The 26,086-nt window shown below is 38.1% G+C and overlaps 1 protein-coding gene across 5 annotated transcripts in view; it reads left to right on the top strand.

Moving 5' to 3' along the window:
* EIF4G3 (eukaryotic translation initiation factor 4 gamma 3) overlaps nt 1-26,086 on the top strand; it is a 314,094-nt gene that overhangs the window by 71,443 nt on the left and 216,565 nt on the right. For all 5 annotated transcript variants that reach the window (XM_078452254.2, XM_078452266.2, XM_060626696.3 and 2 more), the window contains one exon: nt 8,658-8,733. The gene's annotated coding sequence lies outside the window, so the exon portion shown is untranslated. Of the gene's footprint in view, nt 1-8,657; nt 8,734-26,086 lie in introns of those variants that run through there.

The following is a 26,086-nucleotide window of genomic DNA, read 5'->3' on the forward strand; positions in this document are numbered from 1 at the left end:
TTTTCAGATTTGTAAAAAAAATACAGTTTAATGGTTCCCTAGTTGTTAACATTCATATAGTGGTTTCTAGAAACAGATTTGCGCAGAAACACAATGGGAAAGAAGGTATAGGCTGTTTGCACTTTGCAATTCCAAAATCAAAAGTGACTGGAAAACTCATTTTTTCTCATAAATTAGTAAAAACTCTGGCCAGAAAGCCAGAAGTTTGAATATTTATATATTTTGCAGTAGAGATAAATGTGTTTCATTAAGGAGTATTGCCCGTAGACCCTGCTGGAAATGTTATATAATGTAACAACTGTATTAACTTTCTATCTTTGGAAAAATTCTGAATTCCAGTAAGGGATTTTGGACCTAAATTAACAGTCCAACATTAAATTGAATTGAAAGAATAAAATGGCTAGTTTTATTTCTCTGCAGTTTCTTTTTATTTATTTATTTATTTATTTATTTATTTATTTATTTATTTTAATGTTTATTTATTTTTGAGAGAGACAGAGACAGAATGTGAGTGGGTTAGGGGCAGAGAGAGAGGGAGACACAGAATCCGAAGCAGGCTCCAGGCTCTGAGCTGTCAGCACAGAGCCAACGTGGGGCTCAAACTCATGAGCTGTGAGATCATGACCTGAGCTGAAGTCAGATGCTCAACGGACTGAGCCACCCAGACACCCCTGTTTCTCTGCAGTTTCAATGGCAAATGATATAGAGCAATGAAGAAAATTTTGGTTTTCATAGAACATTGGTGTCCTTATACACACACACACACACACACACATATACACACATTTTTTTTATAGACTCCAAAGTTAAAGCAGGGGTAGATTTGTCATAGTGTTTAGGTTTGAGAATACAGTTCCTGTTTTGTTTTTGTCCAGAGTTACTAACCTTGTGATCCCTGAGATTTCTGTATTTGCTGAGTAGAGTCATTCAGGGTTATCATTCTTTGTGGCATATTTTACATGTTTGATGTCTATGAGGTCTACGCTTCACAACTTTAAATTAATTCAGTCTTGTCTGTTTCATCTTTAATTATAACATGCATTAATCTAATCAGCACAGCTTTGTGGGTTTTTTGCCTTCATTTATTTATTTTGATAAGAGAGCGTGTGCATGCACAAGCCGAATAGGAGCAGAGAGAGAGAGGGAATCCCAAGCAGGATGCGCACTACAGTGCAGAGCCCTTCTTGGAGCTTGAACACATGAACCATGAGATCATGACCTGAGCCGAGACCAAGAGTGGGTTACATAACTGACTGAGTCACCCAGGCGTCACCCTTCAGCACAGTTTTATGCTTGGGTTTGAGATGAACTGTTTCTTTGGTATCACCTATGTAAGTAGCAATTAGCTGAGGATACTTTACTGTTAGCCTCTGAGGGTTCCATTATGGAATTTGCTTCCCTTATTGATACACAGTTTTCTATAGCTCTAGTCCTTATCTTTCTTTTTTATTCATTTTTTACAATGTTTATTTACCTTTGAAGGAGAGAGCATGAGCGGGGTAGGGGCAGAGAGAGAGAGAGGCAACACACACACACACACACACACACACACACACACACACACACACACACACACAAAACCCCATGTGGGCTCCAGGCTCTGAGCTGTCAGCACAGAGCCTGACGTGGAGTTGGGACTCAAACTGTAAGATCATGACCTGAGCCGAAGTTGGATGCCCAACTGACTGAGCCACCCAGCACCCCTAGTCCTTATCTTTTATGAAACTTTTCCCAGTGTAGGAAAGGGTTATTTAAAAAAAAAAAATTTTTTTTTACATCTTATTTTTTATTTAAAAAAAATTTTTTTTTTAACGTTTATTTATTTTTGGGACAGAGAGAGACAGAGCATGAACGGGGGAGGGGCAGAAAGAGAGGGAGACACAGAATCGGAAACAGGCTCCAGGCTCTGAGCCATCAGCCCAGAGCCCGACACGGGGCTCAAACTCACGGACCGCGAGATCGTGACCTGAGCTGAAGTCGGATGCTTAAGCAACTGAGCCACCCAGGCGCCCCTACATCTTATTTTTTAAATTTATCTTTGAGAGAGAGAGAGAGAGAGAGAGACAGAGCACAAGTAGGGGAGAGGCACAGAGAGAGGGAGACACAGAATCCTAAGCAGGCTCCAGGCTCTGAGCTGTCAGCACAGAGCCTGACGTGGGGCTTGAACTCACAAACTGTGAGATCATGACCTGAGCCAAAGTCGGAAACTCAATTGATTGAGACACCCAGGCGCCCCGGAAAGGGTTATTTTAAATAAAACGTTATTGTGGTAAAATACGCATATCGTAAAATTGACTCATTTAAAGTGTACAATGCCCTGGTTTTTAGTGCATTTACGGATGTGTGCAGCCATTTCCACAGTCAATTCTAGAACATTTTTATCTCCTTAGAAAGGAACCCCATTCCTCTTAGCTATCAGCTCCCTCCCTCTTCATTTTCTCTACTCCTAAGCAACTACTAGTCTTTCTGTCTTTATAGCCTATTTTGAACGTTTCATAAAAATTGAATCCTGTAATATGTGGTCTTCTGTGACTTTCACTTAGCATGTTTTCAAGATTCATCCATGTTGTGGCATGTATTAGTACTTCGTTTCTTTTTTTGCCAAATATTTTTTTTTATGCTTTCCATTCATCAGTTGATGCACAGTTGAGGTCTTTCTACCTTTATTATTAGGAATAATAGTGCATGTAAATAAATATTAATGTGCAAGTTTTTGCAAGGATATGTGTTTACATTTCTCATGGGTATATACCCAAGAGTGAAATTGCTGGGTCATATGATAACTCAGTGTTTAAACTTTTGAGGAACTGTCACAGACCGTTTTTCAGAGTGGCTTCACAAATTCACATTTCCACCAGGAGTATATGAGGGTTCTCTGTCCTCTCACTGACTCTGGCGTTTTGATTATAGCCATCCTTCCTGGTAGGTATGAAGTAGTATCTCATTGCAGCTTTGATTTGTGGTTCCCGGTTGACTAATTATATTGACCATCTTTTCATGTGCTTTTTGCCCATTTGTAGATCTTCTTTGGAGAAATGTCTTTTCAGATCCTTTCTCCACTTGAAATAATGGGTTATTTGCGTTTTTATTTTTGAATTGTAAGAGTTCTTTATATATCCTAGATAGAAATCTCTTATCAGACATAAGAGTTGCAAATATTTTTTCCTATTCTATGTGTTGTCTTTCCATTTTCTTGGTAGTGTCTTTTGATGTACAGTACTGTTTAATTTTGTTGAAGTATGATTTATTCTTTTGTTGTTGATTTTGGTGCTCCTGTATCTAATAATCCATTGCCAGATATGAGGCCATGCAGATTTATTCCATGTTTACTTCTGAAAATTTCTAGTTATAGCCTTTACATTTAAGTCTTTGATCTACTTTGAGTTAATTTTTGTCAAGTAAGCAATCCACCATCATTCCTTTGCATGTCTATTCAGTTGTCCGAGCAAGAGGGCGTTATTTTTTATATTAGCTTTCTATAACTAATTAGTCAGTTTCTATATGCAGCACATCTCAAACACTTCAAATAATATAATTTTGGACTCTTAAAATATTTTTTTGAAACATTCTGAATTAATCTGGACAATTTTCTGTGTGATAAACAGTGACATGGGATTGCTTCTTATAATTACATTTATGTAGACAGTGTGTTTTTCCAGTTTTGGCTAGTGCATCTCCTTTATAAAGGTAGGTTAAATTTTGTTTTTTTAGGGTTTATTTTCAAGATATGCTAGTTTATTTAAATTGCATTTCTTTAATTTTTAAAGAGTATATCCCTTAATGGGATATTTATATTAATATTAAATGGAATTTATATTCAATATTAATATATTTAATGTTAATTAATTAAATGGAAATAATACCAAATGGAATGTAGCTATTTCCAAAGCAATTGTATGTGAAAAGAGTGTAGTATAGAAATTCTGCCCTTATCCTTTTATGTTATACATGTTCTCTTCCTTTATTGTTATCAAAACTCTATTTGAAGAAGGAGGGATGCCTGGCATGTCAGTAGAGCATGCAACTCTTGATCTCGGGTTGTAGGTTTGAGACCCACGCTGGGTGTAGAGATTACTTGAAAATAAAATCCCAACAAAAAAAGAGAAAGTGGAGAAAGGTGTAAATTGACTGATATTACCATATTGCCATAAAGCTTAAATAAGAAATAATGTAGAAAAAGATCTTTTTCATTTATTTGTTTTTATCTCCTGAAATCGGTTTCCTGTGTCTTCTCTAAAGTAATTTGTGCAATGGGATTTGTACCCTTGCTTTCACTTTCAGTGAGGCAATAATAACTTGAGGTTGTAACTATAAATATTGCTTATGGTGAGCATTGATTTGGGAGAGTAGCTTTTCTTAAAAAAAAAAAAAAAAGTTTTGTTTTTTTTTTAAACATTTATTGATTATTGAGAGACAGAGACACAGAGCATGAGCAAAGGAGGGGCAGAGAGAGAGGGAGACACAGAATCCGAAGCGCTCCAGGCTCTGAGCTGTCAGCACAGAGCCCAACGTGGGGGTCAAATCCAAGAACCATGACATCATGACCTGAGCCGAAGTCGGGCGCTTAACCGAGGGAGCCACCCAGGCACCCCTGTGTTTATTTATTTTTGAGAGAGAGAGAGCAAGCAGGGGAGGGGCAGAGAGAGGGGATCAGAGGATCCAAAGCAGGCTTGGTGCTGACAGCACAGAGCCCGACGTGTGGGTCGAATTCACAAGCTATGAGATCATGACCTGAGCAGAAGTCGGATGCTTAACCGACTGAGCCACACAGGTGCCCCTTGCTTTTCTTATAATGGATTGGGGTAAAGTTTAGGAACATTCAGCTGTGAGTTGTAAATGGAACATTAGTGTTTTAGCATACTGGAGGAAGATTTCTGTTGATTTTCATTAATTATTTTCTAATTTCTCAAGATAAAACCTTTTGAGGAGATAGTGACTAGAGGTCAAACTCAGGGTCAGATACAATTGCCATTGAGCAAGAAACTTCATCCTAATGAGAGTTCATCATTCATGAAATTTCAGTACACATCTGTAAGTTTAAAAAAAATTTTTTTAAAATATTTATTTATTTCTGAGACAGAGCATGAGTGGGGGAGGGGCATCGAGAGAGGGAGACACAGAATCTGAAGCAGGCTCCAGGCTCTGAGCGGTCAGCACACAGCCCGACTCGGGGCTCAAACTCAAAACCGTGAGATCAAGTCCTGAGCCGATGTCGGTCGCTCAACCGGCTGAGCCACCCAGGCACCCCCAGTACACATCTGTAAATTAAAAAATTACTGGTCCCTTCTTTCTTTCCTGACATAAGCAGGAAACATTCAGATCATTATATAATCTCACTGATCTTTGGATTTCTTTGACAAAATCTTGTGTTTGAAAAATTTGTATCTGCCTAATTGACATTTAATGTGGAGCGTATGTAGTGAGTTCTTTAATAATCAATTTAGAGTGTGTTGTGCTTTAATACTCTTAAGTCTTCAAATTTTATTTATTTCTTACATTTTTTTATTAGAAAATGAACGTGCGGAATTAAAAAAATATTTTCCATTTGTATTTCTATTTAGAATCTTAATTCAGTTATTATATACCATCCTTTTGGTCTTGCTAATGATTTTGCTTATATTTCCTAATGGTATAATCCATAGTAGTTTGAACTGCAGAAATGTCAAGTGAGTATGCCTACTGTGTTTTAGTGTTGAGATTTAAAAAATAAAAAAACAACATATTCTGAAGCACTGCACATGCATATTATCACTGTTCATTAGTTGAATTTGAATTTTAAGTGGTACTCTGAGAAGCCTTTTTTTTTTTTTTTTTTTTTTTTTTTTTTTTTTTTTGCTACCTTGAGCTCAAAAGTAAATAAGTAAATATCCAGTGATGTATGCTGGAGATACAGTACTTGGTGAAAGCTGGTAATAAGCTTAATTACAGGCAGAATTAGGAGGAAGTATGTTGTTGTGAAAGAGCTTTACATGCACGTCATTTCTTCGAATTAACTTATTTATGGAGAAAATGCCTAGTGCCTATTTCAGTCTGGTTTATTTAGGCTGTTTTTAGTGGAAAGAGGGGCTAAATAACTTACTTGCAAAGAAGCAAAAATATAGGAAGTTAAATTAAAAAAAATGTTTAATGCTTATTTTTGAGAGAGAGAGCTACAGAGCATGAACAGGGGAGGAGCAGAGAGAGAGGGAGACACAGAATCTGAAGCGGGCTCCAGGCTCTGAGCTGTCAGCACTGAGCTGGACGCAGGGCTTGAACCCAAGAACCACGAGATAGTGACCTGAGCCGAAGTTGGACACTTAACCAACTGAGCCACCCAGGCGCACCCCACAAGTTAAACTTTTTATTGAGATATAACTCACATGCCGTAAAATTCACACTTTTTAAAGTGTACAATTTAGTGGTTTTTAGCATATTTATGAAGATATGTGATAGGAAAAAAATGCTCTGTAAAATAAGCTGACTTTGATACATTAATTGCCAAGTCTGTATTAATAAGTGTACATTTGCCATTGGGCAGATGATTCAGTTTAGGCCAAGAATTTGGGACTTTCTAGAAATTTTGGGGTGACACTCCATTGACTCTTCTATGAGACGAACTGTTCATTTAGTTTTGTCATATAGATAGGGGCAACCATAGTTTGACCAGGTTGTGGTCATTATTCTGTTCGTGACATATTGATATAATAGGAAGAGAGTGGTTTTTAGAATTCAGGAAGACTTGATCTGGCCTGAGTACCTAGCCTTATTAACTGGGGCAGGTTTCTTCTTGCTGATTCTGTTTATAAGAGGTATTTTGGAATGGTTCGGTGAAGACAACGTAGTTGGTTAGGCTTGCAGCCTGTTTTAGATTCAGATCTCCTGACTTGTATTTTCAGTTTTTGTTTTTATAGAATTATGTTTTTGTTTTAAAATTAAGAATTTTTACTTCAACATTCTTTTAAGAAACAATTTATCAACCTGTAGTATTCTGTTGGTGGTTTACAGAGAGTGAAATAAACAAAATAAACATTATTTGTGGCCCAGAAGAATGTTTGTTAGTGGGACTCTTGGCCAAGTATATGATTGCCTCTTTACAAATCTCATAATTGTATTGTTAGGCAATAAAATAACTAATAGAAATCAGGAACCCCTAACCTTCCTTTGTAAGGTTTAAATGGCATGTCTCAGCTTTTGGGGGCATAGTACTAATAACTCTCATTTGAGATTATTCTCATGTGGTGAGAATTAGCCTTAGCTAGAAGAAGCAAAAGTCGTTGGCTTTGCAGAAGAAGGAATGGCCTCATATTTTCCACCATTCATGTGACCGCGGTGCAGAACTATAATTCAAAGAAAGTTTTATTCCAGCCAAGGGTAATCTTCTTTCTGAAAGAATCGACAAGCTCATAATGAAGGACTATTGTCCCGGACCTTATTATTAGCCTTATGCTTTCTACATTGCAAACATATATAAAGTTTTAAAGAAGCAGCTCCTGTATGAAATGTTTTAGTTTTGTTATTTCTTGCAGTAGTTTAAATCAGTTTCTTATGTGTAGGGGATGAACTGTGTGGTCTGAGGTGGTTAGTTTAAAGAATTGTCTAGAGACTGGTACAGTGTTACTGATTTTGAGTGGCTAAACCATGGATGGTTTTTGCTTTATTTTCCCTCTCCCACCTCAACAAACTGTTGCTACTTACATATAAAGAATTGAACTTTTAATGATTCAGATTTCTGTAACTTGTGGTCATTCATATAAAATTATTAATCGTAGCTGGCATTTTGTCTTCTAAAATGTTTCATTGAATTAGAAAGGAAAATGATAGGAGAAATTTGAAGTACTTGTTAGGTTTAGGGAGGCATTCTGTTTCATTTTGGGTTTATTATATTTTTAGTCCTCTTAAATAGTACATTTAAATGATTCAAAAATTTTATTATGGAAACATTCAATACACTTATGTAATCCCACTGTGTGGAGAGAATTGCTGTTAATCTTTTGGTTGCTGTTCTTTTTTGTTGTTGTTGTTGACATTCTTAGAGAGGTGAAATATCATCTCTCATCACCAGGTGGAAGGAGCTCACATCATTTACTTTTGAAGCTGAGTAAAATGATAGTCTTTTGTCTTTTAACAATATCCTGGCCACATGCTGGAATATTTTAATTGTTATGCTGGAGAGCCATTGTGGGTTTGTTTTTTTTTGTTTTTTTTTTTTGTTTTTTTTTTTTTTAATGAGTTGGTTGGGAAATATGGAGAAGGGAAAGAAGCAACTAAAATAGAAAAACCAGGAAACAATTATATTAGTCATTCCTGTGCAGTTAGCAGAAGAGACTGTCTTTTTCAGTAATTTACATGTATCTTTCTGGCTGTCCTGCTCATACTTCCTTAGTCTTTTTCTCTAGAAAGTAAAGGTGGTAGATTCTCATCATGGACCTAAAGTGTGGAGGCTTGTTTGTTTTGAGTTGCCATGGAACGTTTATCATGGGAATCACTTGGAGAGATTGATCTGATTACATGAAGAAATTTGAAATATTTGTTTTCCGTTTTTGTGGAGAAGTAAATGAGTAGCCTTAGTAATTACGTGACAAAACTTGGGTCGTGGACAGAATCTTAGGATGGTAATTTTTTGCTAATGCTACAGCAAGGCATTTTTGAGTTCTCTTATCCTTAACTCACTCTTCTAGAATTCCTAGAGGACCTGCACAGCAGCCTCTCGAGGATCGACTCTTCACTCCCGCTGTCCCGGCAGTGTATAGCACGGTGAGTACCTCATGGTTGCTGGTCGTATTGGGTAACTTCTTGCACATAAGCGTTTGATGTCACAACAGTGTTGGTTTGAATGACATGTGAAAGGTTTTTGGCAAAAATTAAATGAAAATCCTGAACTGAAATAGGTGTATATAATATAAGAAGGGTGACTAGGTCTTTCCCCCCATCATCTTAATTTAATAAGTGAATATGAAACAAGCATTGTCTTAAGATAGATTGGCTCATACACCTGTCACCTTTTTTTCTATTTTTTCATCTTTCCATAAATCTACCTCTGTCCTTGTCTTGTGATTCTTTTAGGATATTGAGTTTTAATTTTCTTTTTGGATATTTAAAGTGTTGGTTTGTTTTGTTTTTTAATGTTTATTTATTTTTGAGAGAGACAGAGACAGAGTGTGAGAGGGGCAGGGGCAGAGAGAAAGGGACACGGAATCCGGAGCAGGCTCCAGGCTCTGAGCAAGCTGTCAGCACAGAGCCTGATGCGGGGCTTGAACCCACAAACTGCGAGATCATGACCTGAACCGAAGTTGGTCGCTCAACCTACTGAGCCACCCAGGCGCCCCTCTTTTTGGATATTTAAAAAAAAATTTTTTTATTTTACTTTTTTTAATTTCAAAAGTTTTTCTTTTTCCCTTTGATTACATAACAAAATTCAAAAAGTTTAGAAATGAGAACATTGGTTGTTTTTTTTTTTTTTTTTAATTTTTTTTTTAACGTTTATTTATTTTTGAGACAGAGAGAGACAGAGCATGACCGGGGGAGGGTCAGAGAGAGAGGGAGACACAGAATCTGAAACAGGCTCCAGGCTCTGAGCTGCCAGCACAGAGCCCGACGCGGGGCTCGAACTCATGGACCGCGAGATCATGACGTGAGCCGAAGTCGGACGCTTAACCGACTGAGCCACCCAGGCGCCCCTGAGAACGTTGGTTTTAATCCAGGAAATTTAATTTTTTACATTTAATTTTGAGAGAGTTGGGGTGGAGCAGAGAGAGCGAGACAGAAGATTCAAAGCGGACTCTGCACAGACAGCAGACAGCCCGAAGCAGGGTTCGAACTCGCAAACCTTGAGACCAGGACCTGAGTTGAAGTCGATGTTTAATGGACTGAGCCACCCAGGCGCCCCTAGGAAGTTAAACTTTTTATGTTAAATGATCGATTCAAATTCATAAATGGAGGGAAATTTAAAAGTTAGAGGATGAAGGTAATAAAATTAGAAGCGGATTTCAGGTGTCTTAAAGTGAGCCTAAGAGAATTTAGGGAAAACTGAGCAATCAGACCTAGCTTTTAAACATTTCAGTTCATCATACCATTTATTCCTTACCATATCGATAAGGTGCTTTAAAAGAAATTCACAGAGTGGGGCACCTGGGCGGCTCCGTCGGTTAAGTGTCTCATGTCAGCTCAGGTTATGATCTCATGGTTTGTGAGTTCGAGCCCTGCATCAGTCGCTGCACTGACAGTGAGGAGTCTGCCTGGGACTCTCTCTCCCTCTCTCTTCCGTTTTCCCAGTTGGGTGTGTGCACGCGTGCTCTCTCTCTCTCTCTCTCTCTCTCTCACTCTCACTCTCAAGATAATAAACTTAGAAAAACCTCACAGAGTAGTGAGAAAGAGGAGTAAATAAATAATTGTAATCTAAAGTGGCATGATAAAGCAATGATTCTTATCCTTTTGGGTTATGAATTACTTTTACAATCTTGAGTGTAGTCACAGTGCTTTCTTCTCAAAAAACAGCATATACCCAGTATCTACATATAATTTCAAAATTTCACAAAGATTATTAGGCCATTCATCGGCCCAAGGTTAAGAACCTTTTTTTTCTTTTAATTTTTTTAATGTATGTTTATTTTTGAGAGAAAGAGTGTGAGCAGGCCAGGGGCAGAGAGAGGGGGAGACACAGAACCCAATCAGGCTCCAGGCCCTGAACTGTCTGCACAGAGCCTGATGGGGGACTCAAACCCACAAACCATGAGATCATGACCTGAACCGAAGTCGGATGCTGAACCCACTGAGCCACCCAGGCGCCCCAAGAACCTTTGATAAGAGAGAAAAAGATACTATATATGGGAAAGGAAGAAGTCACTTCACTGAGGAAGTGGCACTAAGCTGGAAGGTATAGGATTTCTCTAGGCAGAGTAGGGGAGCAAAAAACCTTCTAGGAAGTTAAAATTCAGAGGCATTCTTAATGGAATGGCCAGTAGTCAGCTTAGTGTGGCATATGTGCTAGGCTTTGTAGCAGAAGTAGAGATGCGATAGATGGGTTTGGGAGGTTTGAAGATTGTCCTAAATAGTTAGAACTCTATTGTGCATGAATGGGTAGGATGGTTTCCCTGAAATAAATCTCAGTTTATTCCTAGTGTAGATCAGTTAACACTTGTAAATTACTTTTTGAACCCCTTGACTCTTAAAATGGACTCAGTTCGTATAACAAATTGCTTGATCTTCTTAGTAATTGAGAAACTTCAATTTACATGGAAAAATAACCTTTAGAGGGACACCTGAGTGGCTCATTGGGTTAAGCATCAGTCTTGGTTTCTGCTCAGGTCAAGATCTTGTGGTTCATGAGCTTGAGCCCCGAGTCAGAATCCTCTCCTCTCTTTCTCTTTCTCTCTCTCCACTCCCCTGCTTGTACTTGTTTTCTTGCTTTCTCTCTGTCCCTCAAAATAAATAAATGAAAGAAAGAAAAATAACCTTCCAAGTTTTTTTCTAGCATAAACTTTCTATAGACCAGAGGGTTTTGTTTGTTTTGTTAGTCCTGAGCATAAAGGCAGCTTTGCCATTCAGTTATTTTTCACAGTTAAGATAGGTAAAAGAAGAAAATGAAAATTTTTAGTAATGTTAAGTGATTTCTAGAGGCATCTACTATAACCATTTTTTTTTATATAGTTTCCTTTGTCTTTTTTTTCTGTGTTGTAGGCTCTGTATAAGATACTTTATTATATTTTGTCAGTTTATATTATAATGTTAGCATTTCCTTTGCTATTTGAAACATGTCTTAAATAATAAATGGCTTTCTCTTGTTTTGTTTTGTTTTTTTTAACAAGAATGTAGTATTCAGTCAACATTTGACAAATATATCTCAAGCTTTTAATGTGTGTCAGGTACTGTGTAGGTGTTGGGAATGTAGTAGTGAGTAAACCAAACCCTCCGTACTCATAGAGTCTGTACCTTTCCATGGGATAGAAGGAAAGTAAACAACTATATGCACAATATAGTTTTGGGTAGTAATAAGAGCCTTGATGAAAATGAGGCATGATAAAGGGATAGAGAATGATTGGACTCCGATTTTCCTTGGGCTCTCAGGGGAAGCTCTATCTAAATAAGGCATATAAATAGAGAGGTAAGAAGTGAGGGAGTGAGTCTTGCAGATTTCTAGGGAAAGTACATTTCTGGTAGAAAGAACTGCAGTGCAAAGGTCCAGGGAGGGGTGCCTGGGTGGTTCAGTTGGTTGAGTGTCTCTTGTTTCTGCTCAGGTCATGATCCCAGGGTCATTGGATTGAGTCCCGAGTCTGCAGAGAGTCTGCTTAAGATTCTGTCTCTCTCTCCTCCCTTCTTTCTCCCTCTGCTCCCTCTCCTGCTCACTCTCTCTAAAATAAACAAAAATAAATGATAAAAAGAATAAAAATCAAAGGCCCAGAGATAGCAAGGTGCTTCGTGTGATCTTAGAATTGTAGGGAAACTAGTGTGGAGTAGAGAGGGTGGCAACAGAATTCAGAGAAGCGTGTGGAGTATCCGATTAGATGGGGCATTGTTTAGCATGGTAAGAATTTGGGTTATTATAATCTAAATGTAATTCAAAGCCATTAGAAACTTAAGAGCAGAAGATCTGAATTTCCTTTTAAAGGGTGACTGTAGCTATTGTGTAGATAGCAGACTGTGACTAGGGCAGGTGGCTGTGTTGGTGAAGTGGAAACAAGATGAGTTAAGTGATTGTTCAAGTAAAACAGGCAGAAGATAGATGATGGTGGCTTGCTCTAAGATGGTAGCGGAAGAAGATTAGTGGTGGGATTTGGTATATAGATGCAGTAGGATATCGTGGTAGCTTGGATGTGAGATGTGGGAGGAAGAAGACTGAAGGGGGGGGACGTTAGGGATTTGGCTTTGAGTAACTGAATGAATGTGGTACCGTATACAAATGAACACCGGGGCAGGAATAGGGTTATTGTTGAGAAGAATGAATAGAATTAAACATTATTTTGGTGAGAAGTTAAACGTTAGGTTGTTTCTAAATTTCCTATTAGGAATAACTTACTGAATTTAAAGTCTTTCCTGAATTTTGGGTTATTTTTGTGGAATAACGTTCTAGAAATGAAATTACTGAGCTAAAGTATAGACATGTTTTTGAAACTCCTCATAAGTGAAGACATGTGACTTTGTAAACTTAGTACTTTGGAGAGAAGATTATCTTGTGAGTGACAGCACAGTGCCTGCTACAGATTTTACATGTCGTGTTTTGGAACAAAGGTTTTGAATTTATTTTTTTACTTAGATCAAAGTTGACTTTTACTGTTTGAAGCTACTGTTATATATGTAGTCCTTCGATCAGTTAAAAAAGTGGGTACATCAATTACATATACTGCCTGTTCTGGAAGGATGAGGGATTTTATTTTAGGCAATAAAAAGTTACCTTAAAATATGGCAGTCTTCACTTTTGTAATCCGTTTCCATTCATAGCAATTTAAATTTCTGCCTTGCTTTTACAGTGTTGTGCACATTAACTGAATGAGTAGGAGAGTGGCTGACCAGCTGCTCTGACATTCTTAATTCCCCCTTTTCTCAACCCCAAGATTACGTATTGGTTACTGTTTCTCTAGTGTCTGGGTCCATTAGCATCGTTTCTGTGTCATAAAATACAGGCTAACCCTCATTTCACCTCCTCCTGCCTTACCACATGGTGCCCATATGTCACTTTAATTGAGTTGGTTGAATTCCTTGAAAGACAAAAAAATGAATCCTGGCCAGTCTTAAACAATTACACAATCAAAGATTTTACATTTTTGTGTCTGATATGCAGGCTTTATGCACTTATGCCAGCCATTTTAGTAGGTTTTCTGCTGGTAATCAAAGAAGTATCCAAAGGAGGACTCAGTTACATGTTTTAGCTTGATTATCATTTATTTATTTACTTAAGCCTGATTTATATAAGTTTCTCCCTGGAATGTTTCTCTGGGATGGGAAGGATACTTTTGTTATTATACCTTATTAACCGTTATTATATTAGAGTGATTGATTATGTGAACAAAAAAAGAATAGAGCCAGTATTTTTTAAACTCTAGTAAGAGAGGTATATATTACATGGTAGAGAAGAAATGGCAAAACTGAAGGAATGAGCCAGTAACTTGAAATATATTCATGAATAACTCTCTCAATTAGCATACTTACGAAAAGCAAACTGAAATTTTACCATCTTGTGTGTGTTTTTGGCTTCATATTTTCTTTAGAGAAATTAGATTTTATGACTAGTAAGCCAGTATTTTTAATATAATTGCAGAAATAAACTGGAATTTTCTGGAATAATGACTACAAAAAGCAGCAGTCATTCTGGTAGATTATAAGAGTTGTCTTATTAACTGCTTTTCCAGAATTCCTATAAATAATTAAATCTGAATGAATTATTCCTTAATGCGATAACATTTCATAATCCTTTTCAGCCAGCTTATACTTTTAAAGTCTTGTTTCTGTCATCCTATAGTTCTGTGTCATCTAATTAGAAGATCATACGTTTATGTTTGTTTTCAAGTCACTAATAAATACTGAGTTGGCCAACATGTCAATGGAGATAGCTGCACAGAGACAAAATTTAGCGTGGGTTGATCAACACTCTAGTGAGATGTAAATCTACTTAATTGTCCTGTAATCCAGCACAGAATAACAATGCATTTTTTCCCCCATGGTAAATACACCACTTGAGCTGATGATTTATTTATGTAGACTTTATTTTTGTAAACAGCTTTCTTGAGATATATTTGATATACAGTATATATAGTGCCTGTGATTTAAATATATTTAAAGTATACTCTTTAAAGTGTATAATGTGGTTAGGTTTAACATACCCCCATGAAAACCTTTGCCACAATCGATAAAATTAATATATGCGTCATTCTTAACTTCCCTCCCCTCTTCCTAATCTTTCTTTTCCATCCCTCCCCCCCTCACCCCGCCATTGGTCCGCTTTGTATAATGATGAACTCATTCTCAAGACACTTATTAAAAAGTATAATAGGAAAAGGAATAATGTAGTAGGTACTGGTTGGCTTTTGTTTTTTGATTTTCCTTTTGTCACTCAGATTGTTTCAATATATTTCCATACTGTGTTTATCAGTAGCTTGTTCTTGGGAGAAAAAGTAATCTTTATACTTATTATTTTTTTAGAAAAAGTAAACTAAAGGTTAAAAATTCAGGGCTGTGATAGTCACATGTTCAATGTATTCTTTTTCGCCCTAAGGATACATTAAAAAAAAAATTTATATATGTGAGAGACAGAAAGAGCACGTGTTGGGGAGGGGCATAGAAAGAAGTAGAGAGAGAATCCCAGGCAGGCTCCCTACCCAGCCCAGGAGCCCCATGTGGGCTCCATCTCCAAAACATGGGATCCTGACCTGATCTGAAACCAAGACTCAGACGCTTAACTGACTGAGTCACCCCAGGGCCCCTGGAGTTTCGTTTTTATTGAACATAATATAAATCATATGATTATACAATTTGTTTTTTTTGTTTTTTTTTTTTTTTGTAATGTATATTTTTAGAGAGTGCGAGCAGGGGGAGGGTCAGAGAGAGAGAGCACGGACAGGGGAGCCAAAGCAGGCTCTGTGCTGACAGCAGCAAGCCTGATGTGGGGCTCAAACGCATGAACTGTGAGATCATGACCTGACCTGAAGTCCAACGCTCGACTGACTGAGCCACCGAGGGACCCTGGTTGTTGTTGTTGTTGTTGTTGTTTAAATACAACATGTTAACACATAATGCAAACATTATAAACATTAGTTTGTAGCATGTCAGTGAGGTGAACCCTAATTTGCAAAATCTGTACGTTTAAAAACCAGTGTTGGGCTTAAACACTTTATTTTCTGTTTTAAATAATTTTGTGATTTATACATATACATATATGTATGTATATTTTTGTCTCTGTTTAAATAGCATTACTTCGTATTTAAGATTTTCAAAAGTAGCCTTACATAAACGCAGTGTAAAGATACTTAATGTTTTTGACATGTTACATAGTTAAGGCAGGTTATGTTGCTGTAGAGTATAGGAGTGTTTCCATTTCATTGTGTCTTGAGTTTCAGGTGTTCTCATTTTCATTCTAACTTGATAGGTCAAAAGTGCAGTTTCGCAATTCACAAAAGAGAAAATTAACAGGTTAAGTGACTGTAAGAATGTTTAGCGTTGGTGAAATCATGATGTCATATTTCATTTATAAAATTAGCAAACGTTTAATTGTGTACCCATTTTCAGTTGTAGGAATGTAATAATCGGAAATGTTTTATAAGTTTCTTTTTAAAAGCCTTTTATTCTTTTTTCCTATTTAATATTTTTACATTATGGAGTATAGAGAAGGAATAAAATTTTCCTGATTGTTGTGACAAAAAGGATGTGGTTGTAAGAACATGGTAGTTTTACAAGTATTCTTGTCACTTTTCTCCAGTAGCATTGCTGATAGGTGACCATAGTTAGAAATCCAGATTCTTGTGTTTGAAATTTAAATAAAAGATGGAAATCACATTTAGATAGTACCTTATTTTTAAATAAAATTGTGGTAAAATATACATAACTTAAAATTTACCATCCTAATAAATTTATATTTTATTTATTTATTCTTAATTTTTTAAATGTTTATTTTTGCGAGAGAGAGAGAGACAGAGAGAGACAGAGCATGAGCCAGGGAGAGGCAGAGAGACATGGGGGGAGACACAGAATCTGAAGCAGGCTCCAGGCTCCGAGCTGTCAGCACAGAGCCGGACTTTGGGCTCGAACACACAAGCTGTGATATCATGACCTGAGCCGAAGTTGGATGCTCCACTGACTGAGCCACCCAGGCACCCCTGTTTTATATTTTAAACTGTTTGTTTACTCACTTGTTTAAGTAATCTGTACCCCCCCCCCCCCAAGTTCAAGAGCTGTGCTCTTTTTTTTGTTTTTGTTTTTAAATGTTTATTTATTTTGAGAGAGAGAGAGAGAGCGAGAGCGAGCAGGGGAGGGGCAGAGAGAGAGAGAGAGAGAGAATCCCAAGCAGGCTCCGCCCACACTGTGAGCATGCAGCCTGATGTGGGGCTTGAACCCACAAACCGTGAGACCATGACCTGAACCGAAACCAAGAGACAGATGCGAGAATCAGACACTTCACCTGCTGAACCTCCCAGGCGCTTCTCCATCTTAGTCATTTTATTTTATGTTAATTTTTTAAAGTTTATTCATTTATTTTGAGAGAGAGAAAGCGCAGACACATGCATGAGGAGGGGCAGAGAGAGAGGAGAGGGAGAATTTCAAGAAGGCTCCATGTGCTGTCAGCCAGGAGCCCAATGTGGGGCTCGATCCCACAAACCTTGAGATCATGACCTGCGCTGAAACCAACATTCAGACACCTAACCCACTGAGCCACCCAGGCTCCCCTCATCTTAATCATTTTAAAGCATAGAGTTAAGTGTTGCTAAATACTTTCACATTGTTACGTAGCCACTGTCACCATGCATCCTCAGAAGTCTTTTCATCTTCTAAAACTGAAACTGCCTATTACAACAACTGCCACTACTCTATAACAACTTCTCATATTCCCCTCCCCTGAGTCTCTGGAAAGCACCACTCTACTTTCTATCTCTATGACTTGGACTACTAGAAATACCTTCTATAAATGGAGTTATGTAGTAGTTATCTTTTTGTGACCGTTTTTTATTTTTATTTTTTTTAACGTTTATTTATTTTTGAGACAGAGAGAGACAGAGCATGAACGGGGGAGGGTCAGAGAGAGGGAGACACAGAATCCGAAGCAGGCTCCAGGCTCTGAGCTGTCAGCATGGAGCCCGACGCAGGGCTCGAACCCACAGACCGCGAGATCATGACCTGAGCCGAGGTTGAATGCTCAACCGACTCAGCCACCCAGGCGCCCCTTTTTGTGACTGCTTTATTTCACTTAGCCTACTGTCTTCAGTGTTCATCCGTATCGTAGTGTGTATCAGAATTTCCTTCTTTTTCAAGGCATGTAGTTTTCCAGTTTTCCCAGCACCCTTTGTTGAAAAGACTGTCTTTTTCCCATTAAACGGTCTTGGCACTCTTTGTGAAAATCATGTGAGCATATGTGCGAGTATTTATTTTTGGGCTCTCTATTCTTTTCTATTGATCTACATGTCTGTCTTTATGCCAAAACCACATGTTTTGATTTCTATAGCTTTGTAGTAAGTTTTGAAATCAGAAAGTTTGAGTCCGTTGGGGTGTCTGGGCGGCTCAGTTGGTTAAGCATCTAATTTTGGCCCAGGTCATGATCCTGCGCTTCATGGGTTCGAGCCCCGCATTGGGCTCTGTGCTGACAGCTCAGAACCTGGAGCCTGCTTCAGATTCTCTCTCTCTCTCAGCCCCTCCGCTTCTTGCACTGTGTCTGTCTCCCAAAAATAAATATTAAAAAAAAATTAAAAAAGAAACTGAGTCCTTCTGTTCTTTTTCAAGATTGATTTGTCTGTTTGGGCTTTCTTGAAATTCCATATAAATTTTAAGATGGATTTTTCTATTTCTGGAAAAAAACATTGGGATTTTGGTAGGAATTACATTGGATCTGTAGATCACTTCAGCAGTAGGGACATCTTACAATATTGGGTCTTGTACTCTATGAATAGGAGATGTGTTTTCATTCATTTAGGTCTTTAATTTCTTTTAGTCATGTTTTATAGTTTTTACTGTAGAATTCTTTGACTTCTTTGGTTAATTCCTATGTATTTTATTTTTTCTGATGCTAATGTAGATGGAATCATTTTCTTCATTTCCTTTTCTGATAGTTCACTGTTCATGTATAGAAATTCACCTGATTTTGTGTGTGTTGACTTCATATCTTGCTGCTTCAATGAATTCGTTTATTGTTCTGCGAGTTTTTTGGTGGTATCCCTAGGGTTGTCTTACATATAAGATCGTATCATCTCAAACAGATAATTTTGCTTCTTTTTCAGTTTGTCTTTTATTTCTTTCTCTTGCCAGTTGCTCTGGCTAGGATTTCCATTACTGTGTTGAAAAGAAGTGGTGAACGCAAGCATCCTTGCTTTGTTTCTGATTTTAGAGGAAAAGCTTCAGTCTTTTGCCATTGAGTACAATATTTGGTGTGGGTTTTTTATATATAGCTTCTATTATGCTAAGGTAGTTTCCTTCCTTTTTTAGTTTGTTGAGTCTTATTTATCATGAAACAGTAAAGTTTGTCAAATGCTTTTTCTGCATTAGTTGAAATGATCAGGTGGGTTTTTTGCTTCATGTTGATGTGATGTATTACACAGATTGATTTTTTTGTTTATTTTGAGAGAGAGAGAGAGAGAGCGTGTGCGTGCGTACGTTGGAGGGTGGGGGAGAGAGAGAATCCCAAGTGGATTCCGCATTGTCAGCACAGCGCCTGATTTGGAGCTTGAACCACGTACTGTGAGATCATGACCTGAGCTGAAGTTCACGCTTAGCCAACTGAGTCATCCAGGCTCCCTGAAGAGGGAATCATAACCAGGCCCAATGCCCAGTGCAGAGCCCAACAAGAGGCTCATCTCAGGACCACGAGATCATGACTTGAGCTGAAATCAAGAGTCGGATTCATAACCAACTGAGACACCCTGACGGCGCTAGGGTGTTGTTTGTTTGTTTGTTTGTTTGTTTTTGAGTATTTTTGCATTGATACCTGTAGGAGATATTGGTCTGTAGTTTTCTTATAGTGTCTTTATCTGGCTTTTGGTATCAATATCATGCTAACCTCATAGAATGAGTTAGGAAGTATTTCCTCCTCTTCACTTTTTTGGAAAAGTTTTAGAAGAAAGAGGTTAGAGTGGGAGAGAGCCAAAGCATAAGAGACTCTTAAAAACTGAGAACAAACTGAGGGCTGATGGGGGGTGGGAGGGAGGGGAGTATGGGTGATGGGTATTGAAGAGGGCATCTTTTGGGATGAGCACTGGGTGTTGTATGGAATCCAATTTGACAATAAATTTCATATATTGAAAAAAAAAAAGGAAAAGTTTTAGAAGAATTGGTATTAGTTCTTCTTTCCATGTGTGGTAGCATTTTCCAATAAAGCCATAAAGTCTAGGGCTTTTGGTTTTGTAATTGTTTTGAGTACTGATTCAGTTTCCTTACTAATTATTCATCTATTCAGATTTTCTGTTTCTTCATGATTTCATCCTGGTAGATTTTGTGTTTCTAGGAATTTGTCCATTTTACCTAGGTTATCCAATTTGTTGGTGTTTAGTTATTTTTTAAATTTTGGCCTTTGATTTAATGTTCAACTCAGAATTCTGTAATCGCTTGGAAATATTTAGGTCAGGGGTTCTCAACTGGAGATGCTTTTCCCTCCAGAGGACATTTGGCAATATCTGGAGACAGTTTTGGTTGTCACAATTTGATGGGGGTGGGGAGGGAGAAGGGAATGAATGCTTGTGACTTTTGAAGGCTAGAGACCAAGGATGCAGTTAAACATCCCGAAGTGCAAAGATAGCCTCACAACAAAAACTTCCCAGCCCAAAATGTTAATAATGCCACTGCTGAGCAACTCAGATTTTGATTCTCCCTAAATGTTAGCAACGTTATTAAAATTGTTAACAATCCAGCTGGTATTTGTTGAATAGGAGAAAACCATTGGTATGAAAGTAAAAATTAATAAAAATTATAGTAAGTGCTTTGAAGGAGATCTGGAGATATACATGATATAAAATGAAAGAGTAATTTATAATTAGGTATGAGCCTGAGAAGGTGGCATTTTAAGATATCTGAACCATGAGGAGAATTCAGTCCTTAATGGATAGGGAGGAAGTGTGTCAATCTCCCCAACAGATTTGCACAGTAAGGTTTGTAGAAGAGTAGAGCTCTCCTGGTAGCGGGAAGCTCAGTGCTCTGGAGACAGCACAAGATGGCAGGCTCAGAACTGGTGCCGTCCGTTAATAGCATGTCTGTTCAGGGGTAGCTGGGTGACTCAGTCGTTGAAGCCATGTTGTTAGACATGTTGGATCAGGTCACGATCTCGGGGTTTGTGAGATCGAGCCTCTTGTCGGGCTCTGTGCTGACAGTGAGGAGCCTGTTTGGGAGTCTCTCCCTCCCTCTGTCCCTTCCCTGCTTGTGTGCACACTTGCGTGTGCTTGCTCATTCTCTATCTCAAAAATAAATGAGCAGACTTAAGAAAAAATATGCCCGTTCGGCACTTGAAACATGTCTAGTGTGACTGAGGAGCTGAATTTTCAATTTTATTTAATTTTTGTTAATTGAAATTTAAATAGATTGTGGTTATCATTGGAAACCAGCTTTAGAGGGTGACAGAGTCTAGATCATGCCAATTTTGTAAGGTTCTGAACAGGCATTTGTATTTTATTTGGCATGCTGGAGCCATTCAGGTATGGATATGACATGTTAAGATTTAAATTATAAAAATACTTTGATACTTCTTGTGTTAGTCGATGAGTTGGAATTCACGGTTTACATGGGCAGCAGAATGGATAGTGTTTAAAAGTGGCTAAATGGCTCCGGAATGATACCAGATGAATTCAGTTCCTGGTGCTTTCACATGAGCAGCTGTGTCTCATTGAGCAAGTTAAGTTGTTTGCACCTTAGTTTCCTTCCTCATTAGTAAAATGAAGATAATTATTACATTCATCTCAAAAGGTCATTATGGAAGTTGAGTAAGACCAATCCATTTAAAACTGGTAAAGCTTGGTATGTAATCATCATTCAGATTCTTTGCAGCAACTGCTGCCCCCATCACCACTCTACTTTTACCACTGGTACAAGAACCAGCCAACTACTGACTGCTCTTACGATGCCTTTGAAATGATACCTCGACAAGCTTAATGTTAGGGTAGATGAAATGTTTGTGTTTTCCATTTTAATAATGCGGCTTTTAAGACTTCAGGATTTACTGCACAAGATGGTTTTTGGAATGTCTAAATTACAATAGGAAAGTAAGCTCTTTCCTTTAATAAACTAATAAAGGTACCTTATAGAAACCTAGCAAAATTAGGGGATAAAAGACGTAGTGTCATTACCCACGTGTTAAATAGTGTTAACTTGTTTTATATTTCTTCTTTTTAGTTAGTCACTGCCATATTGTTAGGCATATTGTTTTATTTTTAGCAATTCCATGCAGAATTTTTGTTCAAAATAATATAATTTTAACAATGTTGTCCAGAAGTTATTGTAATTAGAGATTATTATTCCATTTTTATAAATTATTAGGAAAAAAGGTTACCAAAATTGGTACTATAGAAAGGTAGTCAGATGAGCTAAGGTTTGTGTCACTTTTATTTCCAAGTGATTTATTTTTTTATTGAAACGTAATTGACTTGTAACATTACAAATTTAAGGCATACAACCTTTTGATTTGATATACTTACGTATTGCAATATGATTACCACAATTACCTTAGCTAACAACTCCATCATGTCACATAATTACCATTTCTTTTTTGTGGTGAAAACATTTAAATCTAGTTTTTAACAATTTTCCAGTGTATAATATAATATTGCTAAGTATAATCCACAGTGCTGTGCATTAGATCCCCAGAATGTATTCATCTTTTAACTGCAAATTTGTACCCTTTGATCAACATTTCCCCAATTCCTCAACCCCCAGCCACTGGTAACTACCATTCTTTACTTTATTTCTATGAGTTTTGACTGTTTCATGTTCTACATAGAAGTACTATCATACAGTGTTTCTCTTTGTTTGACTTACCTCACCTAGCATAATGCCTTCACAGCCCATTCATATTGTTGCAATTGGCACATTTACTTCTTTTTTCTTATGGCTGAGTAATAATGTGTGTGTGTGTGTGTGTGTGTGTGTGTGTGTGTGTGTGTGTGTTTATGTACGTCACATCTTTATCCATTCATCTCTTGACGGGTTTTGAAGTTGTTTCTGTGATCTTGCCTATTGTGAATAGTGCTGCAGTAAACATGGAGTGCAGTTATCTTTCTGAGATCTTATTTTCATTTCTTTTGGATGTATACTCAGAAGTGGGATTGCTGGATCATAGAGTCAGCTGAGTGTAAGCCTTGTATCATTATTTTTTTTTAAGTACTCTACACCCAGCGTGGGGCTTGAACTCAAAATCAAGAGACAGATGCTCCAGTGACTGAGCCAACCAGCACTGAACCTTATGTTATTTTGAGAGATCACCTTGGACTGAATATTATAAAAATGTATAAGCTATCCAAGACTGAATATATTTCATCATTTCCTTATTTTTCTTGGGCTCACCTTTTACTAACATCTTCAGAAAGTTTTACTTTTATAAAAACCTCATTCTGGGGTGCCTGGGTGGCTCAGTCGGTTGAGCGTCCGACTTCAGCTCAGGTCACGATGTCTCAGTTCGTGAGTTCGAGCCCCGCATCGGGGTCTGTGCTGACAGCTCAGAGTCTGGAGCCCACTTCAGTTTTTGTGTCTTCCTTTCTCTCTGCCCCTCCCCTGTTTGTGCTCTGTCTCTCTCTCTCAAAAATAAATAAACATTAAAAAAACACCAAAAACCTCATTCTTACCTGTCACTAACATCACCCTCCTTTCTTTAAGTAAATCCCATAGTCAGTATCAGATACTGTACTTAGGAAAGGCTAATGCTCTTACTGCTATATTTTGTTATTGTTGTTAAAAATTATGCCTGTTGGGGTGCTTGGGTGGCTTAGTCGGTTATGTGGCCAGCTTCGGGTCAGGTCATGATCTCTTATGGTCCGTGGGTTTGAGTCCCATGTCGGGCTCTGTGCTGACAGCTCAGACCCTGGAGCCTACTTCAGATTGTGTGTCTCCCTCTCCCTGCCCTTCCCCTGCTCGCTCTCTCTCTCTCTCTCTCTCTCTCTCTCAAAAATAAGCAGTCATTAAAAAAATGTACCTGTCGGGGCGCCTGGGTGGCGCAGTCGGTTAAGCGTCCGACTTCAGCCAGGTCACGATCTCGCGGTCCGTGAGTTCGAGCCCCGCGTCAGGCTCTGGGCTGATGGCTCGGAGCCTGGAGCCTGTTTCCGATTCTGTGTCTCCCTCTCTCTCTGCCCCTCCTCCGTTCATGCTCTGTCTCTCTCTGTCCCAAAAATAAATAAAAAACGTTGAAAAAAAAAAATTAAAAAAAAAAAAAATGTACCTGTCAATTGGATTGAGTCTTTTTTCTGTATTTCCTTTCTTTTCTAAATATAGGTTTGTTTATTTGTTGTAATATTTAAAACATGTTTGAAGTTTCTTTTCTGTAGAATTTTTTTAAAAGTTTGTTTAGTCTTGAGAGAGAGACAGAGACAGAGTGCGAGGGGGGGAGGGGCAGAGAGAGAGGGAGACACAGAATCTGCAGCAGGCTCCAGGCTCTGAGCTGTCAGCACAGAGCCCAACATGGGGCTCAAACTCACAAACCGTGAGATCACAACCTAAGCCGAAATCAGATGCATAACTGACTGAGCCATCCACGTGCCCCTACTGTAGCATTATAAATACAACTGAAAAAGCCTCTGGCCTCTGGGAGCTTGGCATTGGGGCTTAAATATTGGTAATGTGGCAGAGTTATACAGGATAATTGAGACAGATTTAAAGTAGTAAATGTTTATTGAATGAAAACTGTGTTCAAGGTTTTGTGTCAGATAATAGGGGTAGACAGGGGCACCTGGGTGGCTCCCTCAGTTGAGCGTCCAACTCTTGATCTCAGCTCAGGTGTTGATCTCACTGTTGTGAGTTCAGGCCCCACACTGGGCTCCATGCTGGGCATGGAGCCTACTTTAAAAAAAAAAAAAAAGATAACACGGAAAATGATGGTGGATACTGTGATTCTTGTCTTTAAGGGTTCTCATTTTACCAGCATGATGTTAAAATGTTACTTTATGTACATATTGGAAAATGAGAAGGACCCATTAATGACCATATAAATTTGAACAAGTATATGTAAGTAAATAGCAAGTAACGTTTATTGGTAGAGTTATCATGGCTTCTCATTAGGAAGAAGTACTTGGAAGAGTGGAGCATGACTGTAACTGTTCATCAGAGGAAGAAGATGGCTAGATGAATGGGCAGAAGGTTTGGACTGGGTCTTAGTGGAAGTGGGGATAAGTGAACATATTCCAGTTAAGTCCTTTAAAGTGGATGATGATAGTACTGCTCCATGATGTAATAAGTCATGAAATACATATAAAAATTCACCAAACCTGATCAGAGGAGTTGACCATGAGAAAACTGATAGAATAGTTATAGAACATTTTCTTCATTATCACTTACTGATGATGTGACACTTACTAAGCACTTACTATGCACCAGACACTATTCTGTGCACTTTACTTGTATCTTCTCATTTAATCCTTATAACAAAGGTATGAGGTAAGTATAATCATGTCCCTTTTATTAGTTGGGGAAGCAGTCACAGAGTTGAAGAGTCTTGCCCAAGTTTCTCTGGCTAGTATATATAAAGGCAGGATTTCAATTCAGATGGATCGTTAACATTTGTTGAGCGTTACTGTGTCCCAGGCACTGCTAAGTGCTGTACATGCACTGCACTGTTTAATCATCCTGAGGACAACTTTTCATTTATAAATAAGGAAGTGGACTTAAAGATGTATAATTTGAATACAGGTCTATAGGACTTCACAGTTCATGTGAAGTACTACATTTAGTGTGTGGGAAGCTGCCTTCTTTTTGTTAACCTCTCACTGATGAGGTTAAAAGCAATAAATTCAATACTCAACTTTTTTTTAGGATCAGGACTTTTTTTTTCCTTTTTTTTTTTTTTTTTTTAAGGTTTATTTATTTTTGAGAGAGAGAGAGAGAGAGAGAGAGAGACAGAGCGTGAGCAGGGGAGGGGCAGAGACAGAGGGAGACACAGAATCCAAAGAAGGCTCCAGGCTCTGAGCTGTCACCACAGAACCCGACGCGGGGCTTGAACTCACGAACCTTGAGATCACATCCTGAGCCAAAGTTGGATGCTTAACTGACTGAGCCACCCAGATACCCCAGGACTCTTGATCACATGATGAAAGCGATGGATCTACTTTCAGAGCAGGGAACTTAGAAACTATACATCTGTTTATTGAAGTTTTATGAGAATGCAAGGACCCTCACTCATAAGATTGTGGGTATTATTTATACCCTGGTTTTTAAACATTCTAGGTCTGTTTTTCTGCTTTTCTTGGCATTTGCTGAGTAATTACATTGATGAAAATTAGGATTCCTTGTTAAT

The sequence above is a fragment of the Panthera onca genome, chromosome C1 (assembly GCF_046562875.1).
Source record: "Panthera onca isolate mPanOnc1 chromosome C1, mPanOnc1 haplotype 2, whole genome shotgun sequence".
NCBI classification, from domain to species: Eukaryota; Metazoa; Chordata; class Mammalia; order Carnivora; family Felidae; genus Panthera; species Panthera onca.